The sequence below is a fragment of the Emys orbicularis genome, chromosome 7 (assembly GCF_028017835.1).
Source record: "Emys orbicularis isolate rEmyOrb1 chromosome 7, rEmyOrb1.hap1, whole genome shotgun sequence".
Lineage (NCBI taxonomy): Eukaryota > Metazoa > Chordata > Testudines > Emydidae > Emys > Emys orbicularis.
In genome coordinates this window covers 81,511,274-81,524,688 of record NC_088689.1, presented here as the reverse complement: position 1 = coordinate 81,524,688, position 13,415 = coordinate 81,511,274, and positions in this window count along the sequence as shown.

Sequence of the window (13,415 nt, the reverse complement as noted above, 5' to 3'; positions counted from 1 at the left end):
AATGTGTCATGGTCTATGGGATGCTGCTGCCCCCTGGTGCCCAGGGTCGTCATTGCCTTCAGGCAGGCTCTAGCTCCCAGCATGACTGGGTGGTACCCGTGTGTCACATGCCCCTCGATGAGCAGAGGGGTGACTCTGTGCCCTGGGAGATACCTGCCATGCAAGCTAAGGAGCGATTGGAGAGGAGCCGGAAGCGCCCCACACGAGCTGGGGGATATGGGGCGAACAGGCCTATGTTGTTGTGCAATGGGGCAATGCTGTGGGGTTCACTAAAGTATTGGGATGACAGAGGACATGGGGGGTGATGGTTGAGGGCATGGGAAGGAACAGCACCCCTCCCTCTCATGCCCCAGATGTTGGGGGGGAGGGCGGGCACGTGTAGGGCACCTGGCCCACAGCTGCCAGCAGGACGGCCCTTCTGCCCCATGAGTGCAGCCCCTTCCCTCCCAATAATGCAGGGCCAGCGGCAGACTTGTAGAGGGTGCTCTGCCCATGCACTGCGGCCCCTACCCAGTGCCCACCGGGCACAATGGAAAGATGCCCACAGATGACAAGGGTGCAGGATCAGGCCTGAAGCCGGTGCATTATGTGCCATCACGCCCCCTCCCCAAGGGGCGAGCAGAGTGTGTGTCCCCCCCATCCACCCCTGGGGAAGCAGGCCAGGGTGCAGATCCACCCCCTGTGCTAAACCCACCCTGCAGCCCTGTGCTAACGCTGTCTGACTTCCTGCCAGCCCGCAGCGCCCCCCAGCCGCCCGCCTGCCCACATCACTCCTCATGCCTCTGGGCGCCACATGCCCAGGAACTTCTGGGTCACACTGAAAAACGAGTGGTCGCCTCCCAGTCTCCGTTTGCTGCGTGACGGGCACCGTATGAATTGGGTGGGGGTGGGGGCAGGGGCGGGCCAGGGTATTTTCGGCAGCACTGTGATTGCAAGCAAAATTAAGCAACCCACCGTTTCTTGGGGTTGACTAAGTGCAAATGAAGTAACTCAGAGATGTATTTTTGTATTGGGGGTGGAGGAAGCTGGACAGCTTTGTGTCAATACTGTATATAAGAGTAGGTGTTTCTAAGGCGCGCTGTGTTGCTCTCAGTAGCTCTGTATAGTGTATATATGCTACGTAGTCAATGGAGAGGGATCACTGTACCAGATGACCTGCCTATGCCACAGAGAACTGACCACGAGATCTGTCCATTCAATAGGCTGGTGGCCACTGCGACAGTGGCTCCAGATGTCGTTGTGCTGGTGTTAAACCATCTCCACCATGGGCTGTGGATTAGGGCCCTCCTGAAGAGTGGGGAGGGCTAGACAGTCGCAAAGCTAAAGGATGTTTTTAGTCAGCTTTATAAGGGCCCGATCCTGTGAGGTGCTGAGCGCCAGCCCGGCAGGGGCAGGCGCTGCAATCAGTGGGTGCTACTTGCCTCCCAGGAAGGGCTCAGCACTCCCATGAGTGTGCCACAGTCTTGGTTACCTGGGGGCTCTGTGGTATTGGAGAGCTCAAGTTGCTGTGCCCGGCTGGCACGGCAAGGGAGGTGTGGGGCGGCTTATAACCACAACCGAGGCTCTCTGCTTCTCCCAGCTCGGCCGTGCTCAGTGGGTCATTGCACCCCTGCCTCCCATTAAGAGGTGGCAGGGCACGGGTCAGGTTAGCTGGGTGGCGGCAGGTTGGTACGGCCGTCCCTCTCCATTGCTCTGTCTATGAGGCGGCTCAGCAGGCTGCAGCGTAAGGGGTAAAGCTGGTTTCAGTCTCACTTTGCATTCGGGACCCTCCTGCGGGGGTCGGGCTGAGCCTCCTGTGCCAGCGCTGGCCTCCCATGCCCTGTCCCTTCGCTGGCGCATTCCCAGCCTGTGAAGGGGGAGCGAGGCGCTGGCCAAGGAGCCGCGTAGCGGTACCATGTGATAGGGCTTGAGGTTGAGGTTGGTTTTAAATTATATGGTTAAATTAGATTTTTATTTGGAAAGGAAACAAACAACCCTCCCCCCTTTTTAAATAACAATAAAGGAAAAGCAAAACCTCCCTGGGTTCCGTGTGTTCTTGACACTGGGAGCTAATGGGATGGACCCAGCGTGGAGTGAGCTGAGGTCCTGCAGAACTACATGTGTGCATGACTGCAGCGCGTATGCCAGACCCATGCTAAAGACTCACGCCCATTGTGGCTCAGGCACAGAACGGGACATACAGCACACACGGATCAGTGGGGAGTCACACCCTGGAAGGAAGGAAGTCACTCACTTGTGGATTACTGTATGACATGGTGACTGCCTCCATAGAAACCAATGAGCTCAGCCACTTCCCATGCGGCCAAAGGCAGATCTAAGGAGTTTATGTTTATCCCCTTCAGGGGTTGAGATGAGCATAAGGTAGGCCTTTCATCTGAGCAGACTGAAAATGGACACAAGGAAATCATTATTTGTGCAGCATGCAAAATTAACTGGCAGAACTCACTGCTACAAGGTATCACTATGGCCACCAGCAACGTAGTTGTTTTTTTTTAAGGCTGAGGCATTTATATAGAGAATGAAAACACCCAGCGTTATCATGGAGAGACTCAAACATCTAGAAAGGTTTTAAAGCTGCATGTTTCAGGGCATAAACCAACTAGGACCTAATGCAGGTCAGGAAGGAACTGCCCCATGGACAGGTTATTTCGTCATTGTCAACTAGGGGCTTTCTTTCACTTTCCTCTGAAACGGCTGCTGCTGGATTGCCCTGCTCCACCAGTTCCTGTGTCCCATGCATGTATGTGAGCAGGTTGGTAGCTCAGCGGGCACATGCTCTCTGTAGTACAGTGGGTACACGGCAGCAGAAGCCCAGTCTGTGATCACGGCAGAGTGACTGCACAGTGCAGTGAGTAAGTGCAATGAAGACATTGGTCCCTAGGTCACAGGGGAGACACATTGGTGTCAGCCCAGCCTGCAAGTGTCTGTCTAAGGGCCCCGATGCACAGGGAGGTGTGTTAGGCCTCCTCTGCTTGGGGATCCCAGGGCAAGCACTGTCTGGGCCCGGCCCCATCAGCGCTCATTTGCTGTTACCGTGTGGGTGGAGCTGAGGCAATGGAGAGTGCAGTCAGGCGAGCTCCAGCGACTCTGCCGTTCAGTGAGCTGCACACACAGCCCCAATTCAAGGTAACTCTGCTCCAGCCAAAAAAACGTGGGGCTGCCGTTTTGTCCAGCGTCGTCAACGAAACACCCCAGGGCTAGGTCAGGCCTCGGACAGGAAACCACCCCACCGCGCTCCCTGGAGCCAGTGTGCAGATGAGTTGGGGCTTTGCATAGTGATAGGGGCGGCTGGGCAGCAGGGAATGGGGGAGCATCACCTCTTCTCTTAGGGTCAGTGCCCCAGCCGTGTGCTAGGGGTGCTGGGCAGCAGGGAATGGGGGGTTGTCACCTCTTCTCTTAGGGTCAGTGCCCGCCCCCCTTCCCAGCAGCACGCCGACATGCCTGGCAATGGCAGGATGACCACAGGGAGTCCCCGGCAGAGGGCAACTGCTAGGCCTGCATGGTGTGCCATGAGGTTAGCTGCATGGCAAGTCGTCCCCTGGCCTTCGTCTGGTGCTTTGCTCCCAGGCAGGCGGCTGGGTGGCACTGCTGTGGGGTGTGAGGGCAGAGAAGCGGGAGAGATGGGGGCTGGCGAAGGGGGTGAACCCAGTGGCTGGATGGGGGCCCGATCCTGCCGCCCATCTGAATTGTCCCCTCACACCAGGGCTTGTCACAGGGTAACTGGCCCTTTAAGGGCACTGGGCTCAGCCCCTGCCCCGTTACCAGGCTGGCAGGTGATGGGTGTGAGGCTGGGGCTTGCCCTGCAGATAACCTGATTTAGAGACCAAGCAATGCCACGAGGGGCAGAGACAGGCAGGGGCAGGAGCCCCAGAGCCGAGCGGGTCTCCCCACGGGAAGGGTGGAAAGGCCTGGCTGGGCCCGGACAAGTGGCCAGGAGGGCAGGGCAAAGCCTGGGGCAGGGGCTCGCCAGCCAGCTGAACGGGGCAGGCTAGTGCAGAGGGCTCAGAGAGCCTAGGGGACCATTCCTTCCTCCAGTCTGAGCACCCGTCTTCCACTGGCCATTGGCTCCCACCCCGCTACCCCGTCCTGAGCCCAGTGACTCTAGCCAGCCCAAAGCATGCCAGGCCTCAGGAGCCAGCTGGGACCAGGCGGGACCGAGGGGCCCTCAGTGCCCGAGGGAATGGCTTAGGTGAGCCGTGCCCAGGTGAACCCCAGCAGGTGCCCATGCCCCGTGCTGCAGAGGAAGGAAAAAACCCCTAAGACGCCAGCCGTTACCCGGCCGGAGAAAGTTCGGGTCTAGGGCAGGGGTTTTCAAACTGGGGGTCGGGACCCCTCAGGGGGTTGTGAGGTTATTACATGGGGGGTCGCGAGCTGTCAGCCTCCACCTCAAACCCCGCTTTTCCTCCAGCATTTATAATGATGTTAAATATATAAAAATGTGTTTTTAATGTATAAGGGGGGTCGCACTCAGAGGCTTGCTATGTGAAAGGGGTCACCTGTACAAAAGTTTGAGAACCACTGGTCTTGGGGTGTTTGCCGCCACCTTGTGGCCAGGACTGTAGTGCACGCAGAGCACTGCTGGAAGCCACAGTACACTGCTGCTGAGCTGGGAGCCTGGGTTGCCACCTGGTCTCAGCCAGGGTCCAGCTCCCTCCCTCACAGCCAAACGCCCAGCTGCAGGCAGAGAGAGAGAGGTAGATGCTGGGGAGGGGGACTGGCTTCCGTTTGGTGGCCGTGCCCTCCCCCCCACCCCCCCCGTTGCAGAATCCCAGCACAACTGGGCAGCGTGGGCAGCTGGGGCTGGGCAACGCACAGGTGTGCCCAGGGGTGGGAGAGCGTGGCAGTGCCCCCTCTGCCTCTTCTTGTGCCCCTCGAGAAGAGGGAAAGGAGCCATGGCCCCAGGCTAGCCGAGTGCAGGTGGGACCCCGTGCTGCAGTCTTTGAGGGGTGGGGGACTGCTGCAGGGGCTCAGCTGTCTACACACACATACACACATACACCCTGTAGGAGTGCAAGCCCTCCCCCTTCCCTGCAGCTCTTCCTAGTACCAGTCTGGGGTCAGTAGCGACTCAGAGTCAATCACAGCACTCCCTGCAGCACAGTGCCCCCTAGCACCACAGTGGGGGGGGGGTGCATCCTCTCCACCAGTCCCTGCAGCACAGCACCTCCAAACATGCACTGTCATGAAGTGAAACCCCCTCCCCACCCTCTTTGCTGATTCTGAGCAGAGCTGGGAGCATGCAGCAGTGTTCAGTGCCCGCTCTGGATTCAACCCCCCGGGACCGGGAGCAAGGCTCCTGCCCCCTCTGCCAAGGGATCGGACTTCCATGGCATGCAGAGGAGTGAGGGCATTCCTACGGTGTCTATCAGCAACTCCTTAGTGGCTCCAAGAGGCCAGCATGGCCTGCACCTCCCTGGCATGCAGCCTGCCTGGGCGCCGGTCCACTTTCACAGCGACCAGCTCAGGTCCCACCCACCCCTCACCGCAGCTCGCCCAAATTGTGTGAGGGGCCCGGCAGCCCCCAAGCAGCATGTAGCAGTGGCTGGTCTGTGCGGGGAGGGCGACGGCCCGAGGATCCCTGGTCAGGGCTGATGGCTGCGGGTCCCCATGGCACCATGGAAGCAGTGGTGGGGAGGTCTGCCTCCCCACCCCAGGCTGCGTGGGCTGCCCAGCAATCACTGTGCTGTAACAGGCTTTGGGATTCCCTCAGCTGGCCACTGGGTGGCCCCATTGCTCTGCTCGCCCCGAGGGCCGCGCCCAGGGGTTATTGCCCAGAGATGCCCTGCAGGGCCAGGCTGCAGGTGGGGATGGGACAGCCATGAGGTGCCTTGGGGGAAGGCGGCTGGGTGGGTAGGGGGCAGCTGGGCAGGATCGGGCCCCCTGTGACTCCCTGTCTGAAATGTTTGACTAGGTGCCATTTAATGCCCCGAGCAAGACTGCAACTGCACCAGGACCCACCACTCAGTGCTCCTGAGCTTCTCGCCGCCCTTCACTCAGGATGCCCCAGGAAAGGGCAACCCCTGCAGTTCGGATCCAGTGGGCACTGGGGTGCAAAGCACATGGGGGCTGCAGGTAGCACCCCAAGCTCCGAGGCCCCCACCCTCCCCTGGGCTGGAGCAGCAGGGTAGTATGTGCTCCCCGAGGGCACAGGGCTCTGACGTTTTCACATTGCTTGAACTTACCCCCCAGCCCCTCCCCCCCCCCCCACACACAGACAGAGGGTTGTAGCTGCAGCTTTCCCCCTCCCCCACTTCCTCATCCCCATAGCCCTGCTCCTGCTGGCAGGGTTGCTGTGGTACAGGGCAGACAATTTAGTGTGAGCCTCTAGGAGTCAGTCCCCCTTCCCTCCCCCGGGCTTTGCACTGTCCCATGTACCAAAGAATCCTGAACCTTCAAAGAGCAGAATCTGGATCTGCCCTGTATCACATTTGTTTGCAGGAGTCACTGCAGAGAGAGGGGTCACACTGCATCCATAGCGGGGGAGAGTTTTGAGGGGGGGTGACACTGCATCCATAGGAGGGAGTCACTGCGGGGGGGGTCACCACAGGGCATAGGGGTCACACTGCACCGATAGCAGGGGTCACGAGAGGGGGGGTCACACTGCACTGATAGCAGGGGTCACTAAGGGGGTGGGGGTCTCACTTAGGGTGACCAGACAGCAAATGTGAAAAATCGGGATGGGGGTGGGGGGTAATAGGAACCTATATAAGAAAAAGACCCCAAAATCGGGGCTGTCCCTATAAAATCGGGACATCTGTTCATCCTAGTCTCACTGCAGGGGGAGGGGTCACACTGCATGAGAGTGGGGGGGTCACTGCAGGGGGAGGGGGTCACACTGCACTGATAGCGGGGAGTGACAGGGTGAACTGACTCAGAGGTGGACAAAATAATGCCCAGGTAGCTGTAGGTGGTGGAACCACTGAGAGTTAAACCCCGGGGGAGGGGGGGAGATGGCTCTAATCCACGCCCATGCCCTGCAGAGGTTGCTGTGAGTGGGAGGAGCCTGGGGCCTATATAAATCTGACCAGCTCAGTCTTAAGCCCAGGCAGAGAAGTAGCAGTAAAGGTGGTGAGCTGTTATGGGGTGCTGCAGGAAACAGCCCCACACCAGGGCAGGGGGAGCCGTGCTGCGCTGGAGAGGAAGGTACTGAAAGTAGTGGGGGTTGGGCATAAACCGGGGCTTCTGCGTAAAGACTGCGTGTGCAGAATATGGAGAGCTTAAGGGGAAAGAGACTAAAGGGGGTACATGGGGGGGACCTGAAATACTGCTGGGGCATTGATAAGAACTGTCTTGTTCTCTGGCTTCCTCCTCTCCCCCTCCCCTCCCCCCGCTTTCTGGGGTGGCCAGGTCATCCCAGTCCCCCAGGCAATCCCCTGGGGACATTGGGGGCCAGCAGTGGAGCATTCCTCCTGTTCTCTGCCTGTGGTACAGAATCGTCTGGAGTTTGGGCTCGTTCTGATTGCTTGGTTTAGCATGCGGATGCTGGGTGGGATGCTGGCCTGTGATAGATCAGACTGGGTGGCCTGTTGGGCAGAGTCAGAGCTCAAGGCTGCTTTAGGTCGCAGACTCCCAGCCATTACCTGTCTGGATTGCAGTCGCCCTGAGACTTGCTGACTATCCCAGCAGGTCGGACCATAGAAGAGCTGGCCAGCCATTTTCAGTCTATTACTCAATTCCCTACAAAATGCAGCTCTGCAGAGAACAAATTGTGACGAAATTGGGGATTTTTGTAGTGTTTTACATGAATAGCGTGTGCGTGCCTCAGTTTCCCTGTGTGCTGCATGTTTAACAAGGTGGTGGGAGAGGGTCTGTTGTTGCAGAGGACCAGGTGTGACCTCGCCTGGCAGCTGGGACCCCCCAGACAACGGCCTGGAGATGGGGAACCCTAACAACTGGTGACCTGGTGACTAAGAGGCCCACCCCCAGCTTAGCAGTCAGCTGGTTCTGGCCAGTGGGAGGACAAAGGGCTGAGGAGAGAGGACCCTGGTGACCTGACCAACCAGTTGCAGCCAGAGGGGAGCAAAGGATGGAAGAGAAAGGGCCCCAGCGACCTGTTTACCTGGGACGAAGGCAAAGGACAGGGGAGGAGCTGTTGGGGCCCTTGATATCAGATGCCCAGCTGGAAAGCTCAGGGTCTCGGGACTGGAGAGAGAGAGCAGCCAGAGCCCACCTGGATGCAGAGGAGACTTAGATGTGCTGTGCTGAGGGAGGCCAGGCCTGCGGCCCGGAGAGTTTCCTATGCTGTCTTCAGATACTCAATAAACCCTTCTGTGTTACGCTGGCTGAGAGTCACTCCGGTCAAGAGAACAGGGTTGCATTATTCCCTCTGGGAGTGGAGGCCCCGGGGGTCCAGAGCGAGTGGACTCCCTGAGGGGGCCCACAGCGAGAGACAGGCATGCTAAGGCTCAAGAGGTGCAGTTCCAGGAGGCAGAGGGGCTTAACCCCCGAGAGAGAGTGGACCCCCGAGAAGGGCTGTCACACTGAAGAGGGTCCACCCAGGGACTGTATGGGCCAAGAGTGGGCACGACTTGTGAGTCCATGACACAAACTATTTGAGAATTCAGGTCGAGTTCAGTGAATCCTCTTGGCCAAATAAAAAGACCAGGAAACATTTTTTTTTTCTCCAAAAATGTCAAAGCTTCATTCAAGCGTCCAAAAAAAAAAAAAAAAAAAAAGTCTCGACGCTTTGTTTCGGAACCAGCCCCGGCAAGTGGAAATGCTGCGTAGATTTGACCCAAATGGCTTTTTATTTTTTCGTTTTTTGCTGAGGGGAAAAAAAACCTGGGAAAAAAAAACCTGTGTTTATTTCAAATGAATCAGTGTTCAGTTTGACCCCGAGCCAAAAAAAAAAAAATCATTAAGTCTCTCAGTTCTTGACATGAGTCCACACCTGCAGTTATGAAGAGTTTATCAGTGCTTGATTTGTAATGAGAGAGGGGCCAGGGCTCAAGCTGTGGTTTTTTTTTTGTTTTGTTTTTTTTTTTTTACTTTCATAGCTGATGGGCCGGGCCCAGGGGCACTGGGGTTCCTAACCGCCAGGTCTGGAGACACCAGGGCTCTGAACCGCCGGGCCTGGAGGTGCTGGCTCAGCCCTTGCACAAATTAAGCACTGGGTTGACTAGCTTTCACTGAGCACAGGACAGTTTATTTAGGACACATGTTTTCTCTGTGATGCCTATCATCAAACAGCGAACAATCAGCCGGTCTCCATGCTTGCTAAGCTTACCATGTGTCTCCATCTTTTCCTGCCTGGCTGGGTTGTGTCCTTCCAGTCCTCCCAGCAGGGTTTCCCCCAGTTACAAGTTGGTATGAAGTTTTGGCTCACATGGGGTCATGGCTCGGCTCAGGCTGGCCATTTGTACCATATGCTCTTTCTTTGTCTCCTGACCCCTTGAACCTGGGCTGCCTCAGGCTATGATTTTTGCCTTGCCCCTTCGCTCCCCCACACCCCCGCCTCCGAGGATGGTACTTCTCTGCCTGTCCTGGTGTCTGCACTAATAACGCCCCACTGACTCTGGGCCAGCTGGTGGGGTCAGAGCAGGAGGCGCAGTGGCTGTGGTGACCCTGTGTCCTCACAATTCTGCGGCACCACCATGGCCCTGAAGAGCTGGGACACAGGCCGTGGGGCGCAGGGATCCGGCAGGTCTCCAGGCAGTGTCTCTGGGCCGTGTGTGAAGCGGGGATGCTCAGGGTGTAAGGGCCGGTGCACTGGGCATTCCTGCCTGTCTCCTCACCAGCGCCGCAGGGGTGGGGATAGGGGGCTGTGTAACCATCACTGAGCGGCCGGGCTGAGCCTCCTGCAAGGACAGGAGCAAACGAGTTGCGGAAGGAGCGATTCCAGGAAAAGAGGGAGTGATCCCCGGGGAATGATGCCAGCAGGGAGGTGAACCAGGGTCACCTACCGCCTGCAGCCCTGCCCTAGGAGTGACTGGGGGCATCCCTCCCCTGGGCATCTTCAGAGCACCTCTGTGGCCCAGGGGCTGTGCCAGGAAGCGCCCCGCCCTGAGTGCCATTCCAGAGAACCCCCAGTGCTGTACCCCACCCCTGCACTAAACCCGCCTCCCAGACACATACACCAAGGCATTGCACCTCTCCCCCACATGCTTCCTACTGTGTGTGCTTCCCTGGAGACTTCCCTTCTGCTGCCCCCTCCTAGCTCCGCACACGCAGTCCGTCGGCGTCAGCGCTACTGCTCTCCGTCCTCATTAAATCCCTGGCACCAGGGCATGGGGACAAGTCTCTCTGCCTCATTAGGATGGCAGCAGAGAGCCTGAACTCACCAATAAGGAGGAAGCCCTTAGTCCTAGTTTGAACTGCATGCAGCTCCTGACCCCATTGCGGATTTGGAGCCCCTGACCGGTGCTGGGCCAACATTCGGACTGGCCGTGAGGAAGAGGGGAACATGCAAGAGCTAGAGGGATCCGAGGTGGGGGAGCTTCCTTCAACACCACCACCCCCAACTCTTGACTCCCCTTGGCCACCATCAGAACTAGCCATATGGTTCGAAAGCCCTGGGTCCCTTGGCCTCTGAGATCTCGGTGAAGAGACCCATAAGGGCAGCTGATGCCTAGCTAGAGGGCTTGCTAACTAGTCCTACCTGTGCCTTGGGGATGGACCAGAAGGAGAAGGATCCTCCTTATAACACCCGCCATCACACATCCCCTTCCCAGGACCCCATCTGACCGGCACACACATCCCCAGCAGTCCTAGGGTAAGGCGCCAGCTGCCCAAAGGGATGTAGGATGAGAAGCAACTGATACCAGCCCCTCCCCTCTTCCAGGGCTTGCCGGGAGAAAGGACCCTCACTCAGGTGCCAAGGGAAGGGGCGTCTTGCTCTTGGTGCACAGGTCACCCCCAGAGATGGGCGAGGCTCCACATCGCACTCTGCCGGACAGAGTGGGGAGAGGAACTCACTAACAAACTTTGCTGCAAAGCCCGATGGATCTTGGTAGAGGAGAAGCCGATTTCCGTTGTCTCTGTCCCAGCGGGAGGTGCGGCCAGGCGGAAGTAAACAGGTCACCCGCCACTTGGCAAGCTCAGCTCCCTGGCTGCACATGCTGTGCCAGGGCCTGGATGGACCGTGCCCAGGGGCTAGCCAGCAATTAACTCCCTGCTCTGGGGCCCCAGGATGACCCCCACAGCTGATGTACAGCCCTGATTGCCATTCACCAAGCACCATCAAACGTGGCTAGCACTGGTCCGGAGTCGCTCTCAGGCTGTGGAAGTCAGGATCTCTCCCTTTGGCTGAGGGCCTCATCCAGAAAGAGACTTCGCCACTATTGAGAGTCTCAAAACCCCTGCTCAGCTCTCATCCAAGCCTGGAGGTGCCTAAATTCCTGCTGGTCAAATCCCCAAAACTCCCACCGCTGGTGAATATGAGCCAAACCGCTTATGTCCGGATGCCACCGCTCAGCACCCCCCGCCGGAGACTCCAGCAGAGTCATGAGTGGGGCGTTCCCTTTGGGTCTCACCTGGGCACTTCACTTCTGGCTGGCTTCTGGGAAGCCCTTCCTTCGGCGCTTGACTCTCTTTGTACAATGCCTGGCAACCCTGGTGCCCAGTGCGGGATGGAGGAGTGCACTGGGCAGCAGTTGAGCATTGCAGCGCTACGCGTGGCCGGACCTAGGTCCCTATGTGGCTCTAGCTCCGGGAGACTCCATTGAGTGCAGCGGCCTGTGGCTCAGATCCTGAGCAAGCAGCCCCAGCTCCCCAGCTCTGGTGGAGATGCCAATGTTCTCATAAAGTGATAACTTCTCAGGGGATGTAATAGGGACTGGACACCCAGGGAAGGAGCTCCCCGTCTGCTTCCTCCCCAGCCAGGAGGTCCCACATGCCCTCCAAATCCTTGATTCTCCATCACACAGAACAGGCCAGATCCAGTGTAATGAGATCAGTGGAGTTGCATCGGGACAAACCGCAGTATGGCCTAGTGGGCAGCTCTTTCATTGCCTCAGGGTCCTAGGTTAAGGGCATAGACTCCTAGCAATGTTGGACTGGAAGGGACCTCGAGTGGCTGTCAAGTCCAGCCCCTTGTGCTGAGGCAGGGCTGAGTAACCCCAGACCAGCCCTGACGTGGCTCTTTATTCGGGAAGCATTTGCCTCTGTGTGTATTCTGTATCAGCTGTGCTGCTAATTTCCACTTTATTAGCTGTAGGGATGGATTTAGGGGAGTGTGCGGGGCTGGGTGGATTGAGATGTGGATGTGTATGGGAATGGACAGATGGGAAGACAGATCTCGGGGGATTCTTTATGGGGGCTGCTGGACACCTGTGCTTCTCTGCGGCGCTCCTGTCCCTAGCTTGTTCAGCCTGTTGTCACCACTAGCAGCTTGTCTACACGGGGACATCCAGGAAAATTAATCTGAATTAACTAAATGGGTGAATTTGAAGTGGATTTGTTAAACCGCATTAAATTCCTGTGTGAATGCTGTAATTCAGAATTATAATAGCCTTAATTCTTTCAAAGTGAATTAAACTAAACCGAATTAAGGTCACTTTAATTCTAAATGAAGGTGTTCACACAAGGGTTTAATGCAGTTTGACTAATCCACTTCAAATTCACCTATTTAGTTAATTCAAGGCTTATCTACATTGAAACACTATAGCAGCGCAGCTATGCCAACAGGAGGAGTGCTCCAGTCGGTGGTGTTAATCCACTTCCCCAAGGGGCAGTAGCTAGAATTCGTCTGTCGACCTACCGCTGTCTACACCAGGGGTTAGGTTGGCTTAACTACACCGCTTAAGGATGTGGATTTTTCGCATCCATGAGCAACATAGCTGGGTTGAGCTAACTTTTTAGTGTAGACCAGGCCACAGGTTAATTTTCCTGGCTGTGCTCATGTAGACAAGCCCTAGGTGTCTCCTTGTGCTCCAGCCTGGAGTCAGCAGATACAGAAGGGACAGACAGTCCCTGCAAGCAGTAGCATAGCTATCCCACTCAGGGATGCCTTATCTGAGGTTCTGCACCCGGGTATGGCAGTGGGAGCTGGAGCCCAGCCACAGGTTGCTGAGGGGAGGGGGCCCTCGGGTGCAGGAATGGCGTTCCCATCCTACCCCCTTTCCCTGTTTCCCTCCAATGTCAGGGGCTGGGAGGCGGATCACTTCTCCTCTCCCCGTGGGAACCTGTCCTACCAGCATGATCAATGACCTCTGATTTACGATATTGGTTTTAATGTGTCACTTATTCCTTCTGCTGGGACCCTGCTGGCCCTTTCAGCCCTACTGATACGGACAGACTGGATTCAGCTGCACTTAGCTTACCCCAACGGGAATGTGCCCTGCCCAGGGCAGGGAGCTGCTCTTCATGCAGCGCAAAGACGGGTGACAGATGCGAGTATCCGTGGCTCCGGGCATGTCTGGAAGGCACTCCGATGTTGCAGGTATGAGGGTGCTATGAGGACAGGCTGGAATGCAGCT